This window comes from Triticum aestivum, chromosome 4A, assembly GCF_018294505.1.
Source record: "Triticum aestivum cultivar Chinese Spring chromosome 4A, IWGSC CS RefSeq v2.1, whole genome shotgun sequence".
Lineage (NCBI taxonomy): Eukaryota > Viridiplantae > Streptophyta > Magnoliopsida > Poales > Poaceae > Triticum > Triticum aestivum.
This window is the reverse complement of record NC_057803.1, coordinates 357,498,101-357,524,606: the sequence shown is the minus strand read 5'-3', so window position 1 is coordinate 357,524,606 and position 26,506 is coordinate 357,498,101.

Genomic DNA, 26,506 nt, shown 5'->3' with positions numbered 1-26,506 from the left:
GTTATTCTTGCCCCGATCTAAAAGATGACGTGGTGGAGGAACTCATTGATCGGTGCGACGTCATCACCTTGGCTAGCATGGCAGGTTCGTTCAAGTCCATTCTCGACTCAATAACATCATTGCAAAGAACCCAAGGGTTCAGGAGTGGTTTAATCTCCCATATCTTCTTCACCATGACATTGGTCACCGGTGTGGGGATGACGGAAGCGTCTCCTTGTGCAAGTTGATGCTGCTTCACAATGATACATGTGATGTTAATATGCCATTGCTTGAGGGTAAGGCTTGGGCAGGTGCAAATGGAGATTGGGTTGTTTATATTGGGTATAACAGTGAGTGGGAACTTGTGAATGTGTACACTCGTCACTGGGTTCCACTTCCAAAAATCATAGACTGCCCTGAGGTTGAGCAAACAGATGCTCTACGTATGTTCAAATACGATCATGGTGACTGTCGTCTATGGAAGATAGCAATTTGTCGAGTTCCCAACCGCTCTTGGGATTACAAGAACTATGGAGTCGTTGCTATATTTGACAAGCTTGTTGTTGTCCTTACTTCCATGCCCCGATGGATATTGCTCAAAAGTCAATTTTTGTACACATATGAGTACTGTGATGCAATTCAATACGAGGGTCTTGTGTTTGCTGACACCACTCGTGGCACTGTTTTTGCATGGAATCCTTATGGTTTCGGTTCATTCGTCTTCCTTCATAATTATAATTGTTTCATCCACATGCATGCGGGTTAGCTAGTTTCCCTTTACTAATTAACCTTCTTGTGCTTCCAAGGTCCTGTGAACATTCCACCACCTATACTTGAAAAGTTTTATAACCAAGGGGGAGATGACGATGGTGATGATCACGAGCATGAGGACGAGCAGGACCTATATACTCAGTGGCGCCTAGCAACTTATTCTGATGGATCACCTCTTCTTGTATGTATACAGGGCACTTCTAATGTTACTAATGAAGCAGGTGTTGTCTCCCATGGTCGCACTCTACGAACCTATTCCAACATCCCTTGCAGGGTATTCATGATGGATACTAGTGTGCTAGCGCCAAGACCTTCTCCCTAGTTCAATATTGATTGTCTTGGAGAAAACTCGCTCTTCCTTGGACAAAACTATCCAATGATGGTGAAAGGTGATCTAGTTGCTGTTGACACAATGTTACTACCATTTATGAGAAGCAATTGTATCTATACCTCAGACATTGCTTTGGTTCCCTACCCTAGGTGTCACAATATGCGTCATGATATAGGCTGCTTCAACCTAGATGATCAGTCCTGCGTTGGTCTCGAGATTGACAATAGCTGGCCCTTCCCAGAGAATCAGTTATGGTTCAAAGCAAGCGTTTCCAATGTTGAGGATTGGTTGAGCAGAAGTTCATTTCATCGCTTTGTTATTTGTTGTGTGAGGAAAACTTTACATTACTATAATGTTTTGTTGGAAATAATATATAATCCAACATGTATCCTCATTGTCGTTGTGTGTTGATGACTTGTTGTATGTAATGAATTGTACATTTGCATATGCATCCCATCAACTCACGCCTGGTTGCGCAGCACATGGTTCGCGTGGCGTCACGTATATTATTTTTCTATTTGGATGATTAATGCTTCCGCTTTATTGCTTAACTGAAGCGTGGCACTTATCCATTGTTGGTCTAACACTCATAGTTCGAATAAATAATCCGTTTGGGATATTGATTCCCAATTATTAATAATCTCCCATCTGTAATTAGATAAAGATTACATCAAAACTAGTCTCAAATTTGACAAAAAAAGCACAATGCCACTTTGTGTTGGTATCCATATGAACATTGCTAGTGATTTTTGTTGCAAAAATTAGATAGTGCTAGTGATTTTTAGCTGCATATTTTGACAAATCACAGTGGTACAAAGTTGACAAATGGCAATGTTACTAGATAAACCAATGTCAATCCTTCCAGTTCAACAAATGGCAACATACCCAATATGACAGATGGAAATCTTACCCAATTGTTTCTACGTGGTTGCACATGGGTCATCCAAAACAACCGTTTGCATTGAAGGGATGCACAAATCCTGCACTGCGAATTTTCCCTTGGATTAATGGGGAAGACCATACCTCTCACTTTGCATATGGGTGTTCTATCTAAAAGGTTTGCGATCAAGAGCTGCACAAATCCTGCTCGGCACATTTTCCCTTGGCTTCCTGGGGAAGCTATCGGTTTGCTTACGGGTGTTCTAAAAACATCATGTTCGGCATACAAATGTTTGCGATGAGTGTTTTATATTTAAAAACCATTGACGTTATTTTCAAAAGAAAATTGTTTGATAAGTCTGTACATTAAGATAAAAAAACACAAGTTCATTCAAAACATATCTTTCATCAAGTCACACAACAAATTTATTTTCATATGATCGAGAATTCGAGATACAATATTAAACCCAAAAAAATATTTCCGGCGGTGGCGGAGGCGGCGTGCCGCGCCATCATTGTCGTTGTCGTCCTCCTGGACGCCATTGTTGAAGTCTTTAAGGCAGCACAAAATGTTCTTCACTTGTAAATCAAACATCATGTCATCGCGCGATCGACGGGCGGGGCGCGGGAGGACAACAACTAGCGCCGTAGAGAGGTAGAGGTCGACGGCAGTGTCCCATGCCACTAAGAGGGGGCACGCGCACGGGCACGGGCGCGGCGGGTACAACCAAACGCATGGGGACCGTCACCACGGTGGGTGGAGGAGCGCGCACGGGCACGGGCGCGATGGGTGCAGCCAAATGCATGGGGACCGGCGCCATGGTGGGTGGAGGGGCGCGCACAGGCACGGGCGCTGGCGCTCGCATGTACACGAGCTCGCGCGGGTCTGCGGAGGCCTCGCCGACACCCGCGGCTTCCAGCTTTGCGATAGTGCTCGGTGACCAGCCCGTCAATGCTACAGGGATAGTCGCTGGCACGGGCGCAGGGATGGGAGCTGGGACGGGAGCGGGGGCAGCAACCACCGTGACCAGCTCGTTCAGGGCCATGTCCATGAGGCCCCATTCCTCCTTATTTTCTATCTCCTCCAGCTTGGAGTCGACTTTACCAAACTTGAAGACTAGTGGAAGATGATCATTCTGCGCCATGGCATTGGAGGTCTGCTAGAGGGAGGGGAATGGGAGGCGAACTGTAAGGCCGCCCGTATTAAACATCGGCTCGGGCGCCATTAATGGAGAGAAAGGCGGGCGTCCGTGGAAGTCAAAGGTCTCGCTTCCTAGTGAGCCTGCGCATTAGAGGATAGCTTGCATGCCTCTTGGTCAGGCTGCGCACCGGACTCCGCTCGCACAACTCTTGTTCAGTCAAGCATATGTTCGCATGACACCTCATATAGCCAATAAAACGAAGACACGTGGCGTCACGTGAATGGTTAATAGAACGCACATGATTTGAATTATACAAACATTTGAGATATTAAAGTGGCAACTATTTTTTCAAAATGCCTTTGTTGGTTGTTATTCGAGTGCGCCTTCTCTAAAAATGTACACGAAAAATACCACAACTTGTCGGGTGCCATTCCATGATAGCATGCCAAGTTTCATGAATTTCAGACGAGTTCCGGATTTACTAAAATTTAAAAACAAAGTATCTCAATGTTTTGCCAACAATCAATGGTGCCCTGGTGTTTGAAATTCATTCCCATTTCTTGCATGGGACCTAAGCATGCACCCAAGGACACAAATTTGATTTTCAACCAATTTATATGCACTGGAGCATGTGCATGTAGTTCAAATTTGAATTATGCACATAAAATGCCTAGAAAACCCAGTTAATCTATAAAAATGTCCAAACGAACCCGAAAAATTCCAAAATTTAACACAACACTCCTATTGTTCTATGTTGACACTAGAAATTTTTTGAAAGCAATAAGAGGCAGCGGATATCATTTTGTCCCCAAAGGTGGGACGTTCCAACCGAAACCATCAGGCTTATTGTGAGAAGCTCTAGTTTGTGAGAAACTTATACCCAAACCTGCCGCAAATGGGACAAAATTTTTACCACGACATGTTCATGCCGCTCCATGATAGCATACACCAAGTTTCATGAATTTCAGACGAGTTTTGGATTTACTAGAATTTAAAAACCAGGCATCTCAATGTTTCCGGCCAAGTGACGGTGGCAGGGTGTTTGACATTCATTTTCATTTCTTGCATGGGACCTAAGCATGCAACCAAGGACACAAATTTGAATTTTCAACCAATTTATATGCATTAGAGCATGCGCATGTAGTTCAAATTTGAATTATGCACATAAATGCATTGAAAGCTCAATTAATGAATAAAAATGTCCAAACGAACCCCAAAAAATCCCAAAAATTGACACAACACTCCTATTGTTTTATGTTGACACGAGAAATTTTTTGAAAGCAATAAGAGGCAATGGATATCGTTTCGTCACCAAAGTTGGGACGTTCCCTACCGAAACCGTTAGGCTTGTTGTGAGAAGCTGTGGTTTGTGAGAAGCATATCCCCAAACCTGCCCCAAATGGGACAAAAAAATTAGCACTATATGTTGATTCTGCTCCATGATAGCATGCAAAGTTTCATGAGTTTCAGACGAGCTTAGGATTGACTAGAATTTAAGAACCAGGTATCTCAATGTTTGCTGCCGAGTGACGGTGGCAGGGTGTTTGACATTCATTCCCATTTCTTGCATGGGACCTAAGCATGCTACCAAGGACACATATTTGAATTTTCAACTAATTTATATGCATTAGAGCATGTGCCTGTAGTTCAAATTTGAATTATGCACCTGAATGCGTAGAAAGCTCAGTTAATGTATAAAAATGTCCAAGAAAACCCCGAAAAATCCCAAAAATTGACACATCACTCGTGTTGTTCTATGTTGACACGAGAAACATTTTGAAAGTAAGAAGAGGGAACAAATATCGTTTTGCGCCCAAGGTGGCATGTACCCTACTAAAACCATCAGGCTTGTTGTGAGAGAAGCTCTGGTTTGCGAGAAGCTTATACCCACACCTGCCCCAAATGGGATAATATTTTTACCACGGCATGTCGTTGCCGTTCCATGATATCATGTCAAGTTTCATGAATTTCAGACGAGCTTTTGATTACTAGAATTTTAAAACCGTGTATGTCAATGTTAGTGGCCGAGCGACAGTGTCAAGGTGTTTGACATTCGTTCTCATTTCTTGCATGTGACCTAATCTTGCATCCAAGGACAAACATTTGATTTTGCAATCCATTTTTATGGACTAGAGCATGTGCATGTAGTTCAATTTTGAATTATGCACATAAATGCCTAGAAAACTCAATTAATGTATAAAAATGTCCAAACAATCCCCGAAAAAATCCAAAATGTAACACGACACTCCTGTTGTTCTATGTTGACACCAGGAAAAAAATTGAAAGGAAGAAGAGGCAACGAATATTGTTTTATCCACAAAGGTGACACGTTTACCTAATGGAACCATGAGGCTTCTTGTGAGAATCTCTAGTTTGTGAGAAGCTTATACCATAACCTGCCCAAATGGGACAATATTTTCTACCCCAGCATGTTGATGCCATTCCATGATAGCGTTGCCAAGGTTCATGAATTTCAGACGGGTTTTGGATTTACTAGAATTACAAAAGCAAGTACCTCAACATTTGCCGGAGAGCCACGGTGCCGTGGTGTTCAAAATTCATCCCCATTTCTTGCATAGGACATAAGGATAAACCCATGGACACATATATGATTTTACAACCCATGTTGGTGCACCGGAGCATGTGCATGTGCTTTAATTTTGAATTGTGCACCTGAAATGGCTATAAAACCTATTTATTGTATAAAATTTCCAAAAGAACCATGAATAATTCCAATTCTTTTACGACACACATATAGTTGCATGTTCACTGCAGATAAAAGGTCTAGCAATTCAAACACCGTGCATTGCTGCTGTGACCCCATTATGTAATTCAAATCAAGATGAAAAATCAAGTAGATCCCACGCAGTTTATTATCACCAATCGTGTGAGATGCAGTACAAAATATCCTAGAGCACAGTCGGTGTATAGTATGCCTATGGCTCATGCGAGAAGGTGCATCGGCTACAGTCCACATATGGCATGTCAAGTAGACTAGCTGGCGCCGCAAATATCATTTCACTTTCAATCGTCGCCGGTGAAAGATGGGCACATGGACCCACATTGTGAGGGAAACTTTAGCGGCCCACTCCAGCAAGAGCGCGACCGCAGTCGCCATGCGCATGCTAATAAGGTGCATGAGCACGGCCGCATTCTGCGACCGGGCGGCCAAGGCAGCCCAAACGGCCTCTGTTGCTTCTCAAGTGGCGGCAACAACATCTGCCTCGGGGATAGCAACTGGCGAGAGCAGCACAGCAGCTATCTGTTCTGCAGCAGCGGCCTTCGCCCCGATGGAGGCCGCCCATGCCCAGCTCGTGGTGGTCACCGCACAAATCGAACGAAGCTTCTCCGACAACGGTTGGTAACCCACGAACGAAGAGTTGGCAATCCCCGAGAGCGTTCGAGAAGCCGTTCGTTCCTCCGCCGCATACCCTGCGACGACGGAGCCCGTCCAAGCCTAGATCGCGGCCGCCCACGCCCATCTCATGGCGGTATTTTCCAAAGAGATGGCGGACGCGGATGGCGAGATGCTTGCCAAGTATGGTGCGATGGATGCCATGGAGCACCTTCCCCAGGAGACTGTCGGGCGCGAGCTGGACATGGAGGAGGCAACGGAGATCGATGAGCACTAGCCGTAGTAGTACTCTTTGTTTTGTTTAATTAAGAGTTCCGGTCTTTACTTTCTTAGAGTAATATTTAGGCCAGCTAGCTATGTTTAATTGCTGAACTTGCTCGATTAAGAAGTGTGGGTGTGCTGTGTACCCAAATTATGCAATGACGTGGATGACCACTGTAACGAGGGAAATTGGAACCAGATTTTTTGACGTTCAAACTCATCACACAAGGGTTAAGATATCTGAATCGTTTGTGATGTTCACATATCGTACATAGTTCTGAATAAGGGACCGTGTCTGATGATACTTTGCGTGCTAGTTTTCTCGCTGAACCGATTCAAATTTTTTTGGCTTCCATGGAAATAACTACCTCCCCGCCCCCTCCCCCTTACCAAAAGCCACATTTCCCCTATTTCCGCCTTCCTTTCCAAGTTGAAACCTTCACTCCTTGCTTGCAGTGCCGCCCCCTCACCGGCGACCCTCCTTCATGCTACTCGGACTCGTCTATCCAGGCAGGTAATCCACACCAGACCCCTATCCTCCTCCTCCTTCCACATCCCACTTGCCCTGACCGCCGGTGCGCACCTTCCACCCAAATCACTGACCCCTCCACCAAATACGCGACGCCCTAAGCCATGGTGCATGAAGTATAGCCGGGAGCTCAAGGAGCATTCGGCAGCGGAGAAGCAAATCGCGGCCGCACACAAGGATGAGGTCATGATGGCTGCCATTCGTGCCGACCCCCAAATCTTGGAGGAGCACCTCACCGTCGAGGCCACCGTCGACGCCTCACGCGCTGATGCCACGACGCGATTGGCTACTTTAAACAATAGTTCGTGGTGTTTTCTCGAGGCCAACCTCCGTGCCTTCGACGAGGACTATGAGGTGTTTTCTCAGCGTGCACGTGCTTACCTCACTTCGAGAGCTGGCAGGTTGGTGCCCAGAGCGGCTCAGGCAACTCACCACTATGACGAGGGCACCCATGATGCGGAGGCCTCGCCCTCTTCCATGTCCCAGGAGCCAATTGTCATCGATATATCCGACAATGAGGAGTAGCTTGCCTTATTAGCTCACTATAAGGACACATGTTTAGTTTGCTAGCTACTGCCTTTCCTTAACAAATTCTAGTGAATTGCGATATCTAATTTTACCATGCAATCTGTTGCTCTAGTGTATATGTTCTATAGGTCATGCAATGTGGTGCTAACTCATTAACTATTTGGTTAATTAGTTGTCGTGTTCAGTTGTTTGGTTAAATTCTGCAAATGTGATATTCAATTCTTCGTGGTGCAACTTTGTATTGTCTTCCATGTTAGAAATAAATCAAATTTTTCTTTACAAAATACATGAGAAACAAATATAATTGCTATATTTCCAAGTTGTCAAGCATGCTTGGTTTGGTTAAACATTTGATCTTCTAGTATGTTATACATTGTGCAATGTGGTGCTCAGTTAACATTTGGTTCATTTGTTGTGGTGTTTAGTTAACTGTTTGGTTCAATTCTGCAATGCGATGTTCAATTGTTATGGGTGCATTCTGTTATTGTATACCATGTGAGGAATAAATCGAATTTGGCTACACTTAATACATGAGAAACATATACAAGTGCTATATTTCCTAGTTCTTAATCATGCTTGGATTGGATAAATGGGTTTTCCATGTGGCTTGAATTAAGATGAATATGCAATGTGCTTATTTTTATCAACATATTTTGCTAATAGCCTGCGAACCCTTACTTAACCTGATGACTAACTACCTTATATGTGTTGCAGGGAAACAATGGGAAGCACCAAGGTTTACAATCGAGGTTAGCACGTTCATGGTCCGTTATCTAATAGCACATTATTGTGCAATTGTAGGAACCATTCTAATATTTAGGTTTTTAACAATTTGGTCTTGCACATGTAGGTCCTGCTGTTAGAGGTTTTCACCCACTGTTTGACCCTTTTTGCATATGGGGAAATGAGTTTTACATGAATATCAATCAAGTGAAGAAACTCAGAAATATTGTTAGGATAAAGAAATTAGCGACAAAAACAACAAGATCTTTGTCAGCACAATGAAGAAGACATCAGTTCACTAAAAGATGGTGCTAACTATTATACCTTGCCTTTTTTATTCCTTTGCCCCATTTCCAATATAGAGAAGATATTTATGCACATCCTTGTTTTCAGGCCTTTCCAAAGTAGTTCACTTATGCTTACCTCTCAAACCACCTCTATGGTCAGGTGGCAAGGAAGGTTTTTATAAAACACCCACGGTTCAATATTGAAGTGTTCCTGAAGAGGACGAAGGACAGACAGTCAATCATCCACATGCACTAGCCTAAAGTTCCAAAGACCTTCAACATGAATGAAGGCTCAATATTCGCCTTCCGCTTGAGCAATTTTCCAGATGAGATGCATCTATCTATGTACCATCTATGATGCTAATTTCGAAAGGTTCTACATGTTGCATGTGAAACTTGGTGCTGGTGCAGTTTTGTAATGGGGTAGCTGAGTGCAGAAGCTATATCATGTTGTACTCTAATGTATTTCAATTATGAAATCTTGCTTCCTTAATATGGAAATGAAATCTATTATGTGCTTAATATGAATGTCAATTATATTAGTAAATGGATTATTAATAATAGGGCAATTAGCCTGCTAATGGTGAATTAGCATACTAATTGGGTTTTGCTATTGCAAACGGTTAGTGAGAAAATACCGTGGGCGATGACCTTAGGCAGTGCACATAGTTTCTAGGAATAAACCGTGTTGGATCAATGAACAATCAGATACGACCTTCTGTTGAAAACTATTTGCGTTAGGCCACCTTGCGCAAACGTTTACCACATAAAAACTGTGTGTGATGGACAACCTTTGCCACACATTTTCTTCTACTCACTGTGTGATACATTCAATAACACAAATGATAAATTTTTTAATATCGCTGCCAGTGCAACAAACCCTGGGTCTGTTGCCCAGACTGTGCACAGGCACAAGAGCAAGGTTGATGCGCCAACCCAAGCCAAGATACAAGAAACCAAGAGATTTGAGGAGCCAGCATGCAGCTCAGAGAGATTAAGGCCAAGCTAGAATAGCAGGGCATCGCCAAGAGAAGGCCTTCTTTGCCGGGCAGGCGATCTCGGCAAGGGGCGAGGCCACCCCCAGAAGCAGACGACCAAGACACCCTGGCAGAACCTGCCGGGGCTCATAGAAGCAAAATCGCCTCACCAACCACTCAAGCACGACCCATGTCGTTGATCAGTGCGGTGTCAAGCCACGAGGTGATTAAGTGGAATCCATTCGCCACATGGCAGCTATTTTCTACAGAAGAAACCCACAGATGACACCAATAACCCACAAGTATAGGGGATCGCAACAGTTTTCGAGGGTAGAGTATTCAACCCAAATTTATTGATTCGACACAAGGGGAGCCAAAGAATATTCTCAAGTATTAGCAGCTGAGTTGTCAATTCAACCACACCTGGAAACTTAATATCTGCAGCAAAGTGTTTAGTAGCAAAGTAATATGATAGTAGTGGTAATGGTAGCAAAAGGTAACAATAGCAAAAGTAATGTTTTTGATATTTTATAGTGATGATGACAATAGCAACGGAAAAGTAAATAAGAGAAGAACAATATATGGAAAGCTCGTAGGCAATGGATCGGTGATAGAGAATTATGCCGGATGCGGTTCATCATGTAATAGTCATAACCTAGGGTGACATAGAACTAGCTCCAGTTCATCAATGTAATGTAGGCATGTATTCCGAATATAGTCATACGTGCTTGTGGAAAAGAACTTGCATTACATCTTTTGTCCTACCCTCCCGTGGCAGCGGGGTCCTAGCGAAAACTAAGGGATATTAAGGCCTCCTTTTAATAGAGTACCGGACCAAAGCATTAACACATAGTGAATACATGAACTCCTCAAACGACGGTCATCACCAGGAGTGGTCCCGATTATTGTCACTTCGGAGTTGCCGGATCATAACACATAGTAGGTGACTATAGACTTGCAAGATAGGATCAAGAACTATCATATATTGGAACAAGCATTAAGAATAGCAAAGTCATAGCAACATCAATATCAGAACATAGTGGATACTAGGGATCAAACCCTAACAAAACTAACTCGATTACATGATAAATCTCATCCAATCCATCACCGTCCAGCAAGCCTACGATGGAATTACTCATGCACGGCGGTGAGCATCATGAAATTAGTGATGGAGGATGGTTGATGACGACGACGGTGAAGGATTCCCCTCTCCAGAGCCCCAAACGGACTCCAGATCAGCCCTCCCAAGAGGTTTTAGGGCTTGGCGGCGGCTCCGTATTGTAAAACGCGATGAATCCTTCTCTCTGATTTTTTTTCTCCCCGAAAGCAAATATATAGAGTTGGGGTTGAGGTCGGAGGAGCTCTAGGGGGCCCACGAGGTAGGGGGGCGCGCCTAGGGGGTCAGGTGCACCCCCACCCTCGTGGCTAGGGTGTGGGCCCCTGGTCTTCATCTTTTGCAAGGATTTTTTATTATTTCCAAAAATACGTTCCGTGAAGTTTCAGGTCATTCCGAGAACTTTTGTTTCTACACATAAATAACATCATGGCAATTCTGCTGAAAACAACGTCAGTCCGGGTTAGTTTCATTCAAATCATGCAAGTTAGAGTCCAAAACTAGGGCAAAAGTGTTTGGAAAAGTAGATACAACGGAGACGTATCAACTCCCCCAAGCTTAAACCTTTTCTTCTCCTCAAGCAATTCAGTTGATAAACTGAAAGTGATAAAGAAAAACTTTTACAAACTCTGTTTGCTCTTGTTGTTGTAAATATGTAAAGCCAGCATTCAAGTTTTCAGCAAAGATTATAAACTAACCATATTCACAATAACACATAGGTCTCATGTTTACTCATATCAATGGCATAATCAACTAGCGAGCAATAATAATAAATCTCAGATGACAACACTTTCTCAAAACAATCATAATATGATATAACAAGATGGTATCTCGCTAGCCCTTTCTGAGACCGCAAAACATAAATGCAGAGCACCTTTAAAGATCAAGGACTGATTAGACATTGTAATTCATGGTAAAAGAGATCCAGTCAAGTCATACTCAATGTAAACTAGCATTAATGAATGCAAATGACAGTGGTGCTCTCCAACTGGTGCTTTTTAATAAGAGGATGATGACTCAACATGAAAGAAAATAGATAGGCCCTTCGCAGATGGAAGCAGGGATTTGTAGAGGTGCCAGGTCTCGGTTTTGAAATAGAGATGAATAATATTTTGAGCGGTATACTTTCATTGTCAGCATAACAACCAAGAGATGGCGATATCTTCCATGCTACACACATTATAGGCGGTTCCCAAACAGAATGGTAAAGTTTATACTCCCCCTCCACCAACAAGCATCAATCCATGGCTTGCTCGAAACAACGAGTGCCTCCAACTAACAAGAGTCCCAGGGGGAGTTTTGTTTGCAATTATTTTGATTTGATTTGCACAAAGCATGGGACTGGGCATCCCGGTGACCAGCCATTTTCTCGTGAGTGAGGAGCGGAGTCCACTCCTCTTGAGAATAACCCGCCTAACATGGAAGATACGGACAACCCTAGTTGATACATGAGCTATTCGAGCATACAAAACAGGATATTTATTTGAAGGTTTAGAGTTTGGCACATACAAATTTACATGGAACGGCGGGTAGATACCGTAAATAGGTAGGTATGGTGGACTCATATGGAACAACTTTGGGGTTTATGGAGTTGGATGCACAAGCAGTATTCCCGCTTAGTACAAGTGAAGGCTAGCAAAAGACTGGGAAGCGACCAGCTAGAGAGCGACAATAGTCATGAACATGCATTAAAATTAATCAACACCAAATGCAAGCATGAGTAGGATATAATGCACCATGAACATAAATATCGTAGAGGCTATGTTGATTTTGTTTCAATTACATGCGTGAACATGTGCCAAGTCAAGCCAGTCGAATCATTCAAAAGAGGATACCACCCTATCATACCACATCACAACCATTTTAATAGCATGTTGGCACGCAAGGTAAACCATTATAAGCTCCTAGCTAATTAAGCATGGCATAAGAAACTACGACCTCTAGTTGTCATTGCAAACATGTTTATTCATAATAGGCTAAATCAGGAACGATGAACTAATCATATTTACAAAAACAAGAGAGGTCGAGTTCATACCAGCTTTTCTCATCTCAGTCAGTCCATCATATATCGTTATAATTGCCTTTCACTTGCACGACCGAATGATGTGAATAATAATAATAATAATAATAATAATAATAATAATAATAATAATAATAATAATAATAGTGCATGTGCATTGGACTAAGCTGGAATCTGCAAGCATTCAATAAACAGGAGAAGACGAGGCAATATGTGCTCTTTTGTCAGATCAACAATAATGCATATAAGAGCCACTTCAACAATTTAATCATGGTCTTCTCCTATCAACCCCAAAAGAAAAGAAAAGAAATAAAACTATATACACGGGAAAGCTCCCAATAAGCAAAAGAAGAACAAGAAATCTTTTTGGGTTTTCTTTTTAATTACTACTACAAGCATGGAAATTAAAACTAGCTAAAAGCTACAACTATTTTTTTATTTTTCTTAAGGTTTATTAAACACACAAGAAGAAAGCTTAAAAAGGAAATAAACTAGTATGGATGATACAATGAAAAAGTATGAGCACCGACATCTAGCAATGAGTGTGTGAATATGAATGCAATGTCGGTGGGAAATACGTACTCCCCCTAGCTTAGGCTTTTGGCCTAAGTTGGTTTATGGCCACGGTTGGCCTGGCGGATATCCATAATAATAGTTGGGGTCGTACTGCGATGCAGCGGCTATTGCCTCCTGAGCTGCAGCGTGGCGACGAGCTACCTCTGCCCTCCTCTCGTACTCATCCGCCTCCTCTCTGGTAATAACATATCTTCCTTTTGCCTGATAATCAAAGAAGGCAGGAGCAGGAAGGGTAATACGGACAGCACGACGTCTGTCAAAGATTAAGCGATACTGGAGAGGTGGTTCATTCCTCTCAACAAACTGGTGGTGGACCATAGCATTAAAGTCTAGGTAAGCAGGAGGCAATTCAATATCATCATTATGTATGGTTATACCAAGAAAATCAGCTAAGCGGGTTGCATAAATTCCACCAAAGAAATCTCCATTAAATCTATTATTATGCAACCTACGTGCAACAATGGCTCCCAAATTATAAGATTTGTCTCCTAACACAACACTCCTAAGAATACTGAGGTCAGGGACACACATATGACATGCTTCATCTTTACCATTTATACACCTACCTGTGAAGAGAGCAAAATAATGTATAGCAGGTGAGGGAGTCCTGGATTAGGGGGTCTCCGGACTGTTGGACTATGAAGATACGAGATTGAAGACTTCGTCCCGTGTCCAGATGGGACTCTACTTGGCGTGGAAGGCAAGCTAGACAATACGGATATGTATATCTCCTCCTTTGTAACCGACCTTGTGTAACCCTAGCCCCCTCCGGTGCCTATATAAACCGGAGGGTTTTAGTCCGTAGGACAACATACAATCATACCATAGGCTAGCTTTTAGGGTTTAGCCTCTCTGATCTCGTGGTAGATCGACTCTTGTAATACTAATATCATCAAGAACAATCAAGCAGGACGTAGGGTATTACCTCCATCAAGAGGGCCCGAACCTGGGTAAACATCATGCCCCCTGCCTCCTGTTACCATCCGCCTTAGACGCACAGTTCGGGACCCCCTACCCGAGATCCGCCGGTTTTGACATTGACATTGGTGCTTTCATTGAGAGTTCCACTGTGTCGTCACCATAAGGCTTGATGGATCCTTCGCTCATCGCTAGCGATGCAGTCCAGGGTGAGGCTTTCCTCCCCGGACGGATCTTCATATTCGGCGGCTTTGCACTGCGGGCCAATTCGCTTGGCCTTCTGGAGCAGATTGAGAGCTACGCCCCTGGCCATCAGTTCAGATTCGGAAACTTGAACTACATGGCCGACATCCGCAGAGACTTGATCTTCGACGGATTCGGGCCCATGTTGGACGCGCCATACAGTCGTGACGAGCATGACGTAACTCTGCCGTCGGACAATGTTCGGGAGATCGCATCCGCAACTACTCCGTCCATCAATCCAGAGCAAATCGCGGCATCCGAGAGCGGAGGGATCGACCCCGCCATGGAGGCCGCACTCTTAGTGGTGTTAGAGCCGGATACTTACTTCACTCCTTACGAGAGCCGTGTCACCGAACCACTGGATTCATCTCCGGCCATGCACTCCGAGCTGCTCATATCCGTGCCCGTCAAATCCGACTGGGCGCCGATCATGGAGTTCACCTCCGCGGATATCTTTCAGCACTCACCTTTCGGAGATGTGCTAAATTCATTAAGGTCTCTCTCCCTGTCAGGAGAACCTTGGCCGAACTATGTCCGGCCAGAATGGGATGCGGACAACGAAGAAATTCGCTGCCCACTCACCACCCACTTAGTAGCCACTGTTGACGACTTAACCGACATGCTCGACTTCGGCTCCAAAAACTTCGACGGTATGGACGATGAAGCCGGAGACGAACAGGATCCACCACCCTCGGGGCACTGGACCGCCACCTCATGATATGATATATACATGGTGGACACCCCAAAGATGCCAATGGCGACGAGACAGTGGAGGATGACCCCTCTAAGAAGCAACCCAAGCGCCGACGTCAGCGGCGCCGCTCTAAGTCCCGCCACAGCAAGAGCAGTGATACCGGCACAAGAGATAATAACACTCCGGATAGCGCCGAAGACAACAACAATCCCCTCCAGCACGGTGCAGAGCTAGAGGATGAACAAGCTAGCCCTCCAGAGCAGGCGGCAGATGGAGAACCGGAGGAGGACAATTACATGCCTCTCTCCGAAGACGAGGCGAGCCTCGGCGACGACGAGTTTATCGTACCTAAGGACCCCGTCGAGCAAGAGCGCTTCAAGCGCCGACTTATGGCCACGGAAAATAGCCTAAAGAAGAAACAGCAACAGCTTCAAGCTGATCAAGACTTTCTAGCAGACAGGTGGACCGAAGTCCTTGCGGCCAAGGAGCATAAACTCGAGCGCCCGTCGAAGAGTTACCCAAAATGCAGGTTACTACCTCACCTCGAGGAGGAAGCATTGAAACCTCATTCACCAGTGTACGATGCGGCTGACCGACCACTACGCGGCCGAGCCAGGGAGGCGTTTCAGCCTAAAGATCATACCGCACCCCGTCGCCACTCAGTCAAAAATACTAAGGCCCGGGGCAACACAGAGGACCTGCGAGACATCTTGGATAGTAAGGCAAAAATCCCAAGGTCAATATACGGGACATGGGCACGTGCGCCCACACGGGACGATGATCGTCGCATCGGATACACCAAGAGTAAATCTGGCCGGGCCGAATACAGCAGACAAGACTCATACGAACTACGTCGGGATATAGCCCGGCATAGAGGTGCCGCACACCCCCTATGCTTCACTGATGAAGTTATGAATCATGAATTCCCGGAGGGTTTCAAACCCGTAAATATTGAATCATACGATGGTACAACAGATCCCGCTGTATGGATTGAAGGTTTCCTCCTTCACATCCACATGGCTCGCGGTGATGATCTACATGCCATCAAGTACCTACCACTAAAACTCAAAGGACCAGCTCGGCATTGGCTGAATACCTTGCCAGCAGATTCCGTTCGCAGTTGGGAGGATCCGGAAGATGCATTTCTTGACAACTTCCAGGGCACTTATGTGCGGCCACCGGATGCTGATGACTTGAGTCACATAACCTAGCAGCCAAGGGAATCGGCCAGACAATTCTGGACACGGTTCTTGACTAAGAAAAATCAAATTGTAGACTGTCCGGATGCAGAGGCCCTAGCGGCATTCAAGCATAACATCCGCGACGAGTGGCTCGCCCGCCACCTCGGCCAGGAAGAGCCGAAATCTATGGCAGCCCTCACGACACTCATGACCCGCTTTTGTGCGGGCAAGGACAACTGGCTGGCTTGCAGCAACAACACATCGAGGAATCCGGATACCTCGGATACCAAAGATGCTAATGGTAGGCAGCGTCGTAATAGACCAAAGCGCCGCAGTAACGGTGATAACACCGAAGATACGGCAGTTAATGCTGGATTCAGAGGCTCTAGATCCGGTCAGCGGAAAAAGCCATTTGAAAGAAATACTCCGTCTCCGTCCAGTCTGGATCACATACTGGATCGCTCGTGTCAAATCCACGGCACCCCCGACAAGCCAGCCAATCACACCAACAGAGAATGTTGGGTGTTCAAGCAGGCCGGCAAGTTAAATGCCGAGAATAAGGACAAGGGGCCGCACAACGATGACGAGGAAGAGCCCCGGCCGCCGAACACAGGAGGACAGAAGGGGTTTCCCCCACAAGTGAAGACGTTGAACATGATATACGCAACCCACATTCCCAAGAGGGAGCGGAAGCGTGCACTAAGGGATGTCTACGTGATGGAGACCGTCGCCCCAAAGTTCAACCCATGTTCTGCCTGTCCGATCACCTTTGATCGCAGGGACCATCCCACTAGCATCCGTCATGTCGGATCCGCCGCACTGGTCCTAGACCCCATCATTGACGGATTTCACCTCACTCGAGTCCTTATGGATGGCGGCAGCAGCCTGAACCTGCTTTATTAGGATACAGTGTGAAAAATGGGTATCGATCCCTCGAGAATCAAACCCAGCAAAACCACCTTTAAAGGCGTCATCCCAGGTGTAGAGGCCCATTGCATAGGCTCAATCACACTGGAAGTGGTCTTCGGATCACCAGATAACTTCCGAAGTGAAGAGTTAATCTTTGACATCGTCCCGTTTCGCAGTGGTTATCATGCACTGCTCAGACGTACAACATTTGCAAAATTTAATGAAGTGCCGCATTATGCATACCTCAAGCTCAAGATGCCAGGACCTCGTAGGGTTATAACAGTAAATGGAAACACAAAATGCTCACTCCGTACGGAAGAGCACACTGTGGCCCTTGCAGCAGAGGCACAAAGCAGCCTGTTCAGGCAGACCACTCATTCAATGTCACAGCCCCCGGACACCTTCAAGCGAGTCCGGAACATGCTGCAACAGGATCACCTGGCACGATCAGAGCTCGCCTAGCAATCCGGCCCCCGTCCCAGTACCAGTGAAGCAACAAAATCCGCGCCGCGCGTACATAACAACGCATTGAAAATACCATGGACATAGGCGGGGGCACAATCAGGACACGCCCGCATTGTGGCTTAACCACACCAGGGGCTTTACACCTGTGACATTCCTTTTCTCTTTCAGGGCCTAACTCTTCGGAAGCCCTTTCTAGCAGTACGATTGCCGGACACATTCCGGAAGCAACAACCAAGGCGGCAAGAAGCTAAGATGAACACGGGAACCGCCAGGTGGTCTCTAGTAATACTTGGTATACCTATTTTTCACTATTTATGCATAGCTTGCCCAGGGATAGGACATTTTGAATTGTCCTACTTATGCTTATTGCACTACTTGTACCAGTACGCTTCGATGTATTATTCACATAACAATGCATATCATTAATCTGTCATTGCATTATTTAAGTTTTTCTCTTTTCTCTTATACATCCATTTACGACAATCCGCACGCCCATGTTCGGGTACGGTCAGTACGCCAGGGCTCTCATTTACCCCACAATATGGCGCAGGAAGTCCGAACACTTTCGACAGTGCAGCACCCCAAACTTATAGCATTATATGCATCAGCTCCGAATCATGTCTTTGGTCAAATTTTGGGTCGCCCGGCTCCCATGCTTTGGTACCTTACGTTCTGCTATATCGGCTAAGGTAGCGGTGGGAGAACTACTGTGATTGTGTCCCGATTCTTCCGGACGAGCACCTCAGTAGAGAACGCCAAAAACTGACTGTCATGATAAAGCGAGAGACTAGTCGCTGTTTGAGAGGTCTCAAGTCCATAAAGACTTTTTCTGCTTCGAGCGAGGAGTCGGCCTTGTCTGGCTTAGGCGTGTATAGCGCCGCAAATTCGGCCCTCCGAATACCAGGGGCTTTGCCAAATATTTAAAATTATAGACTTCTATGGCTAAGTGAGAGTGATAAAGCATTATAGTCCGATTGCCTGGTTTGTTGCGCTGAACACCTCCCTTGAAGGACCCAAAATTCGGGTAAAGAGTGTTCAGATTTACCCCGAACACCCCAGTACTAGTTACATCGGGGTAGAAGCCGACGACTGGCCAACTCTCAGATTTTATAAAAATGGCCGCACAGAAGGTAATATTTTAAATTAAGAAAGCGTCGCATGGCGCAAAAGAACTCGTTTCATATTACAGGATCACATGGGCATGTTCATTCAAAAATTACATCATTGGCACACTCATCTGCCACTAAGCGGGAACACTTCAGGACGCTCTCATAGTAATTCTCGGGGCAGCGATGCTCCTTGCCCTTCGGCGACCCCTCCTTCACCAGCTTCACGGTGTCCAGCTTCACCCAGTGCACCTTCGCCCGGGCAAAAGCCCTGCGTGCACCTTCGATGCAGACAGACCGCTTGATGACTTCAAGCCATGGGTAGGCTTCCACAAGCCGCCTCACCAGACCGAAGTAGCTGCCGGACAGGGGCTCGCCAGGCCACATCCGGACTATAAGGCCCCTCATGGCCCGTTCGGCTGCCTTGTGAAGTTCGACCAACTACTTCAGCTGGTCGCTCAAGGACACGGGGTGTTCGGTCCCAGTATACCGAGACCAGAACAACTTCTCCGTTGAGCTCCCTTCCTCATCCCGGTAAAACTCCATGACATCTAGTGCACTGCGGGGAAGATCTGCAAACGCTCCTGGAGAGCATCGAACTCGGGTAAGAAAAAGGAAAGTCTCCTTCACATGCTTGCTTTGCATATTGAATGCCTTACCCGCTGCTATCTTCTTCACCGCGTCAATCTCCTGGAGGGCCTTGTGGGCTTCGGCCTTGGCACTCCGGACGCTTTCAAGCGCCTGCGCAAGCTCGGACTCTCGGGTCTTGGAGTGAAGCTCCAAGGACTCGTGCTTTTTGGCATGAGCCTCGAGCTCTTGCTGCACCTCGCCTACTCGGGCTTCTTGTTTCTCCCGTTCCTGGCGTTCTTTGGCCGCTTTGTCTTCGGCCTCGGGCAACGCCTTCCTCAGGGTCTCCACCTCGGTCGTGGCCCCTGACAAATTCATGATGATCCTATTACTTTACACCCGAACTTATTTTTAACTATATAGACGGGGGTATATCTTACCTTTGCTCTCTTCGAGCTGCCCCTTGGTGAGGCTGCTCGTCCTCGGACCGCTTAATGGCCTGCTTCAGCGTAGAGACCTCCACAGTACGTGCGGCAGCGGCCAGCAGTGAAGCCTGCACATACACATAGCCATACTCTAATTAGACTCCTGATTTATCATTTGATCCTCTATTCGGCTTTTCTTCACGAACGTCGAACAGAGCATCAGGGGCTACTATCTATGCGGTAATATTTTCTTATATTTTGAAAGCTTACCTCAAAGCCTGTTAGGAGGCTAGCGCAAGCTTCGGTCAGTCCATTTTTGGCGGACTGAACCTTCTCGACCACCGCACTCATGATAGTGCGGTGCTCTTCTGCGATGGAAGCGCTGCGAAGCGCTTCCAGGTGGGTGTCCGGTGCCTCTGGTTGGACAGAGGACACCGACACGGATGGTTGGCCCCCCTTAATGGGGGACCGCCTGCCAGAGTCCAGAACCATCGAAGGTTCCAGCACAGTGTCCGGCTGGGGCCCGAACTAGAAGCCCGTAGGAGCCTCGCACCCTTGGTACCCAGGGTCCAGCAGGTTGCCGTGAGGCGCCCCCAGGATCACCTCCCCTTGGCTCGGTGCCTTTTGAGACAACACCTCGGCGTTGTCCGTAGGGCGAGGGGTGGAAGCCGTCGGAGGAGAACCGCTGTTCATATCCGACGAGTCCAAAAAGCCGCTCGACGAGGGTACGTCGAGGTGAGCTCGGGACATACTGCATAATCATGTTCGGCATGAGGAAAGGCAGTACAATAAAACATACCATGGAGCACTATGGTATCCAGACACTTACAACTTCGCCAGGGGCTTGTCCCTGGGTAGACACTCGTCACTGCTGCCGGCGGCCGTCGTGGCACAGTCCGGAGGGAGGGTCTTTCCCTTCTTGGACCCTTCAGCCTCCCCGGATGGGTCGGCCTTCCTTTTCTTGTCTCTCTCGGCTGGGGGGCAGCTTTTCTCCTCCTCCTCGTTTCCTTGGGAGGAGTGCGCGTCGGAGTCATTGGACGATGAGCCTGATGTAACCTTGCACCGGAGACCCTTTCGGGTCCCCGTGGCCTTCTTCTTGGCCTTCTTTTTCGGCACCTCATAAGGTGTCGGAGTCAGCATCTTCGTTAGAAGAGCGTCTGCAGGATCTTCGGGCAGGGGGGCTCGACAATCAAGCTACTCCGCTGTCTCTATCTAGTCCTGTTAATGACATGAAAGCTTAGATCTACCACATAACTAAACCAGGGAGAATAAATACCCTGAGAGATATAAAAGCCTACCGGATGGGCGCGGCGCTTTGCGCTGAGTCCGTGGTCCTCGGTAAGGGAGGGAGGCATCTCGGCGCCCTTGAACAGCACCCTCCAGACGTCCTCGTGCGTCGTGTCGTAGAGCTCTCGCAGCGTCTGGTGCTTGGCCGAGTCGAACTCCCACAAAACAAATGCCCGTCGTTGGCACGGAAGGATCCGGCGCAAGAGCATAACCTGGACCACGTTGACGAGCTTGATTTTCCTGTTCATCATGTTCTGGATGCAGGTCTGGAGTCCGGTCAGCTCTACCGCGGAACCCCAGGACAGGCCCTTCTTTTTCTAGGAGGTGAGCCGCGTGGGGATTCCGGATCGAAATATGGGGGCCGCCACCCAGTTGGAGTCGCGCGGCTCGGTGATGTAGAACCACCCCGATTGCCACCCCTTTATGGTATCTACGTAGGTGCCCTCGAGCTAGGTGACATTAGGCATCTTGCCCACCGTGGCGCCTCCGCACTCTGCTTGCTGGCCACCCACCACCTTCGGTTTGACGTTGAAGGTTTTCAGCCATAGGCCGAAGTGGGGCCTGATGCGGAGGAAGGCCTCGCACACGACGATAAACAGCAAGATGTTGAGGATGAAATTGGGGGCCAGATCATGAAAATCCAGCCCGTAGTAGAACATCAGCCCGCAGACAAATGAGTGGAGAGGAAATCCCAGTCCGTGGACGAAATGGGTAAGAAAAACTACCCTCTCATGGGGTTCGGGCATGGGGACGATCTGCCCCGCATTTGGCAGCCGGTGCGTGATATCCGCGGCCAAGTATCCGGCTTCCCGTAACTTTTTGATGTTCTCCTCCGTGACGGAGGAGACCATCCACTTGCCTCCTGCTTCGGACATGATTGGAGTGGTTCGAGAAGAAGAACGCGTGCTTGGGCGCTAGAGCTCGAGTGTGCGGGAATGGGTAAGCGAGAAGGAAGAAGGCATGGGTGAAAAAGTAAATCTTTCTCCCTTTATAAGGGCGGAGGAGGTGATGAGTCTCCCCACTTGCCTGGCAAAAACTTCTTATTCCCCAGGCGCCGTAATTGATGGCGTGGTTGGGTTACCCACGCCCATATTGATGAGAATCCCGTGATAAGGGGAACACGATCTCTGCTTTGACAAGACGTATCAAGAAAACCGCCTCGCGATCTGTGCGGAGCTGGTTGAGAAAAGCGGTTCGGATAATAACCGGGCCATGGTGTGATGTCATTCTGTCAAAACGTGTCAGCAGATTAGATTTGTGGAAATATTGTTCTCTCTACGGTGGTATGTGGAACTTATTTTGCAGGGTCAGACACTACCCTCATATTCAAACTCTTCCATGGTGTATTCGGAGGAGGAACCCGCCTTGCAATGCCGAAGACAATACTGCACGCCGGACTCATCGTCATTGAAGCCTAGTTCATGGGCTACTAAGGGAGTCCTGGATTAGGGGGTCTCCGGACAGCCGGACTATATCCTTTGGCCAGACTGTTGGACTATGAAGATACGAGATTGAAGACTTCGTCCCGTATCTGGATGGGACTCTACTTGGATGGAAGGCAAGCTAGGCAATACGGATATGTATATCTCCTCCTTTGTAACCGACCTTGTGTAACCCTAGCCCCCTCCGGCGCCTATATAAACTAGAGGGTTTTAGTCTGTAGGACAACATACAATCATACCATAGGCTAGCTTTTAGGGTTTAGCCTCTCTGATCTCATGGTAGATCGACTCTTGTAATCATACAATCATACAGCAGGACGTAGGGTATTACCTCCATCAAGAGGGCCCGAACCTGGGTAAACATCGTGCCTCCTACCTCCTGTTACCATCCGCCTTAGACACACGGTTCGGGACCCCCTACCCGAGATCCGCCGGTTTTGACGCCGATAGTAGGAAAATGAATGCTCCCTATGGTAGCTTGTGTTATATCTCTAGATTCCCCCACAGTTATACTAGCAAGAAAATCTCTAAATTCAGATTTGCGGGGTTCACTAGCACTACCCCATTGGGGAAGTTTGCAAGCATTGGTAAAATCCTCTAAGTCCATAGTATAAGATTTTTCATAAAGATCAAATAGGACAGTTGGAGAATTACGTGAAGATGAAAATTCAAACCTCCTCACAAAGGAACTAGTGAGATAGTGGTACTGACGACATTTTTCTTCCTCGAAGCTCACAAGAACAGCGTTACACAAATATGCGTTAAATTATTCCTTAATCCCCGCTTGATCCATGAAGTCCTCTGAAGGCCATTCACAAGGCCGCAATGGAGCATCCCTTGGTGGATCATCATCAGCATCACGCATTGCAAGCCTGGTTCCTTGTTTCCTTGAAGAACCACATTGGTACATTTTCCTAAGCATATTTCTCCCTCTGAAAAATTTCTGAAATTTTTAGTAACTTCAAAATAGAAGTGAACCAAACTCAACAATATTGATAGAAACTACTCCTACAAGTTCCTAGAGCCTATATCATGCATCAAAACTACTTGGAACCATATAAATTTGACATGCAAGCTCAAGAACATGGTCACCTAGGCAGCATAAATTTGCAATGAATAAAGCACTAGAACAAAAACTAATTGGACCAATGGAGGAGTCACATACCAAGGAACAATCCCCCCAAGCAGTTTTCTGAGAGGTGCTTTGAGCAAGGAGATCGGAAATGGCAGCAAAATGAGCTTGGACTCGGGTTTGAACTAGATAATCGTGTTTGTGGGAGGAAGAAGGAGTGTGTGGGTGCAGGAATAAGTGGAGGAGGGCCACCGTGGGCCCATGAGGCAGGCGGCGCGCCCTCCACCCTCATGGCCAGGTGCTTGCCCTCCTGCTGTGTTCTCAGTGCCAAATATTCTCAAATATTCCAGAAACATCATATTTAAATTTCACGGCATTTGGAGAACTTTTATTTTCGGGGTATTTTTATATTGCATGGATAATTCAGATAACAGATGAAAAATACTTATTTTTATTTTATTTAATATAAATAACAGGAAGTAAAAGGAGGGTACAGAGAGTTGTGTTTTCTAACTTCATCCATCTCATGATCATCAAAAGGAATCGACTAACAAGGTTGATCAAGTCTTTTTAACGAACTCATTCCGAATAACATGGAACGGGAGAAATTTCGAATAACACTATGTTACCTCAATGGGGATATGCACATCCCCCATAATAAGAATATCATATTTCTTCCTAACAGTAGGAAGAGGAAATTCAAAACCTCCAAAAATAACCGATGGAATTTTTCCAATAGAATTGATACTATGGACTTGAGGTTGTTTCCTCGGAAAGTGTACCGAATGCTCATTACCATTAACATGAAAAGTGGCATTGCCTTTGTTGCAATCAATAACAGCCCCTGCAGTATTCAAAAAGGGTCTTCCAAGAATAATAGACATACCTCGTCCTCGGGAATATCGAGAATAACAAAGTCCGTTAAAATAGTAACGTTTGCAACCACAACAGGCACATCCTCACAAATACCGACAGGTATACCAGTTGATTTATCAGCCATTTGCAAAGATATTTCAGTAGGTGTCAACTTATTCAAATCAAGTCTACGATATAAAGAGAGAGGCATAACACTAAAATCGGCTCCAAGATCACATAAAGAAATTTTAACATAGTTTCTTTTAATGGAGCATGGTATAGTGGGTACTCCTAGATCTCCAAGTTTCTTTGCTATTCCACCCTTAAAAGTATAATTAGCAAGCATGGTGGAAATTTCAGCTTCCGGTATCTTTCTTTTATTAGTAACAATTTCTTTGATATACTTAGCATAAGGATTCATTTTGAGCATATCAGTTAATCGCATACGCAAAAAGATAGGTCAAATCATTTCAGCAAAGCGCTCAAAATCCTCATCATCCTTTTTCTTGGATGGTTTGGGAGGAAAAGGCATGGGTTTCTGAACCCAAGGCTCTCTTTCCTTTCCGTGTTTCCTAGCAACAAAGTCTCTCTTATCATAACATTGATTCTTTGATTGTGGGTTATCAAGATCAACAGCAGGTTCAATTTCTATATCATTATCATTGCTAGGTTGAGCATCAACATGAACATTATCATTAACATTATCACTAGTTTCCGGTTCATTACCAGATTGTGTTTCAGCATCAGAAATTGAAATATCATTTGGATTCTCAGGTGTTTCATCAATAGGTTCACTAGAAGCATGCAAAGTCCTATAATTTTTCTTTTTCTTCCTTTTAGAAGAACTAGGTGCATCTATATTATTTCTCCGAGAATCTTGCTCAATTGTCTTAGGATGGCCTTCAGGATACAAAGGTTCCTGAGTCATTTTACCACCTCTAGTCATAACTCTAACAGCATTATCATTATTCTTACTATTCAATTCATTGAGCAAGTCATTTTGAGCTTTAAGTACTTGTTCTACTTGAGTGGTAACCATAAAAGCATGTTTACTAATAAGTTTAATTTCACCTTTGACATTAGCCATATAATCACCCAAGTGTTCAAGCATATTTGAATTGTACTTCAATTGTCTACCAAAATAAGCATTAAAATCTTCTTGCTTCACCATAAAATTATCAAACTCATCTAAGCATTGGCTAGCAAACTTAGTAAATGGGATTTAAGCTTTATCATATCTATAGAGAGAATTTACCTTTACTACCTGTGTCGGGTTATCAAGACCATGTACTTCGTTAGTAGGTAATGGATTAAGATCATATGTTTCCTCAATAGGATGTAAATTAAGACCGTGTATTTCTTCAATAGGAGGTAAATTCTTAACATCTTCAGCTTTAATACCCTTTTCTTTCATGGATTTCTTTACCTCTTGCATATCTTGAGGACTGAGAAATAGAATACCCCTCTTCTTCGGAGTTGGTTTAGGAATAGGCTCAGGAGCTGGCTCAGGAAGTGTCCAATTATTTTCATTTGTCAACATATTATTCAATAGAATTTCAGCTTCATCCGGTGTTCTTTCCCTGAAAACAGAACCAACACAACTATCCATGTAATCTCTGGAAGCATCGGTTAGTCCATTATAAAAGATATCAAGTATTTCATTTTTCTGAAGAGGATGATCAGGCAAAGCATTAAGTAATTGGAGAAGCCTCCCCCAAGCTTGTGGGAGACTCTCTTCTTCAATTTGCACAAAATTATATATATCCCTCAAAGCAGCTTATTTCTTATGAGCAGGGAAATATTTAGCAGAGAAGTAATAAATCATATCATGGGGACTACGCACACAACCAAGATCAAGAGAATTAAACCA